The 2,473-nt window shown below is 48.7% G+C and overlaps 1 pseudogene; it reads left to right on the forward strand.

Annotated features, from left to right (window-relative positions):
• Positions 1-2,473, forward strand: part of LOC101646930 — a 64,557-nt pseudogene that overhangs the window by 312 nt on the left and 61,772 nt on the right.

Genomic DNA, 2,473 nt, shown 5'->3' on the forward strand with positions numbered 1-2,473 from the left:
AGAAGGAGATGGAGATGAAGGAGATGGAGAAAGGTGCACACCAGAAGGAGATGGAGAAGGAGATGGAGATGAAGGAGATGGAGAAAGGTGCACTCCAGGAGGAGATGGAGAAGAAGGAGATGGAGATGAAGGAGATGGAGAAGAAGGAGATGGAGAAGAAGGAGGTGGAGATGAAGGAGATGGAGAAGAAGGAGATGGAGAAGAAGGAGATGGAGAAGAAGGAGGTGGAGAAGAAGGAGATGGAGAAGAAGGAGATGGAGAAGAAGGAGATGGAGAAGAAGGAGGTGGAGAAAGGTGCACGCCAGAAGCCTCTACCCTGATTGCCGCACTTCTCTCCAGGAAGTCAACCCAGGGGTTGTCATGGCGATTCTGACTCATTGTGAGCTCACTTGTGTCAAAATAGAACTCCATAAGATAACATTTTCGGCAGCTAACTTTTTGGAAGTAGATAAATCAGGTTGTTTTGGCCCAGGCGTTCCTGCATTGACTCGAACATTGCTAAGCTTCCCGGCAGCAGCTGAGCACATTCACCCTGTGCCCGTCCCACTGGCTCAGACAGGACAGGTCGTGGTGTCTGCTGAGAGCAGGGCTTGGTCCGGTCCGGCTGGAGCAGGGAAAGTGGGTTCCTTTCATCATCTCCCCCAGACCACGCAGGTGGGAGTGAGGGTGCCATGCCTGAGTGCTTCAAAAATGCATAAAGAAATTAAAAAGGAAAGAGAGAGAGACAAACAATTCTAATTCCGGCCGGGAAGAGACACCAATAGCGACTTTTAATTATATAATCTGCTTTTGATGAATTTATTTCTGACAGTTTTATAGGTTGACGAGAGTGCATTTTAGATGCAAAAAAAAAAAAAAAAGCCTTACCCATTATTCATTCTGGGCTCTTTGAGTATAAAAATTGTCAAATGATTTTAATACAGTTTTAAGTTTTATGTTTATTGTCAAGGAAAAAAAAGTCCGCCGCAATTACCGAGTCACGTGCCCCTTAAATCTTTATGTTTCTGACAGCAAGAACAATAACGTATGTTGTTGCCCAAACCTGGTGCCGCTCAGAGTGATGGGGCTTCAGCGGCAGCTGCCTTTCTTCCTGTGAGAAGCGTTTAGGAGAGAGCCAATGGAGAACCACTTCCTCGGCGGCGGGTGGGGAGGGGAGCATCTAGGCTCCTTGGCAGAGCAAATGTTCCTCTCCCAAAAGGTCCCAAGACCTGGGCTCACAGAGGAAAATCGGGTGAAACTTCGCTGGCACGTGCATCGATGGGCTCAAACACAAGGACAACTGTGAGGCCGGCACGTGACCAGCCTGCATGTCGTCCTGCTGTACCATGGGATTGCTGAGCTGGAACCTAACACCATCACCACATGGGACCTTCTTGTTTTGTGGGGGACGTGGGTGGCCGCATCTCGCTAGAGTTTGCCACTAACCACAGATGAGGGCCCCATCGGAGAGCCAGGGAGAAGATTGCACACCAGTCGTTTAAAATGTTTGTTCTCTGTGTCGGGTTCCGCCTAAGTGATAAGGAGCTGCTGAACTTCATTGCGAGCAGACTGAATTCCTTGGGATTTGGGATGTGGTCCTGGGAATTGCCAGTAAGAGCAAGGGGAAGGATGGCAGGCAAGCCAGGAAAGGTAATAAAGAGTAGGTTATCAAGTGGACAATTGAGTTCAATTGGCTAGGAGCTCCAGGAGACCTGGGCAACATGGCCTCAGAGCCGGCCCACGGGAAAGGCAGACAGCTTGAGTAAATGCCCAGTATCCATTGAGTCTTCATCCATCCTTGGTTCACGTCTGCTTCTAGAGGCATCTCTAGACTTCTGCTTTGCTCTGGGTCTGGTCGGAGTGTGCTTTCACAGCTGGAAGGAAAGCCCCAAGCAGAGACCAGAGGTACATGCCCAAGTCAGGGCACGTAGGTGAGGCAATGACAGATCTACCACATCTGCCGAATGATAACCACCTTAAGAGATGGCCTGCCACTCATGGCATCCTGAGCTAAGCCGGCTGCATTGAAAGGGTCACCCAGTGGGCATCTAGCCCAGGGGTGGTCATCCCTTCATTCCCTAGCACCCATGGGCACAAACTGCTTTGTGCGCCCATGATGCCAACCTAAGTAAAGAATTCAGCATCCCCAAAGCCCCACCCCCAAAGGTGGATGATGTTTACTGAATATTGTTAGGACTCCAGAGGAGGGTGGTAATCACACATTCCAACTGAAACGAATTTAAAAGCCCCCATTGCTTGTTTTTTTTAATCATTTTATTAGAGGCTCATACCACTCTATCACAATCCATACATACATCAATCGTGTAAAGCGCATTTGTACATTCATTGCCCTCATCATTTGCAAAACATTTGCTCTCCACCTAAGGCCCTGGCATCAGCTCCTCATTTTTCCCCTCCCTCCCTGCTCCCCCTTCCCTCATGAACACTTGATAATTTATAAATGACTATTTTGTCATATCTTACACTGTCCGAC

Source organism: Echinops telfairi, unplaced genomic scaffold (assembly GCF_000313985.2).
Source record: "Echinops telfairi isolate 266 unplaced genomic scaffold, ASM31398v2 ScPeMD7_22;HRSCAF=79, whole genome shotgun sequence".
NCBI lineage: Eukaryota > Metazoa > Chordata > Mammalia > Afrosoricida > Tenrecidae > Echinops > Echinops telfairi.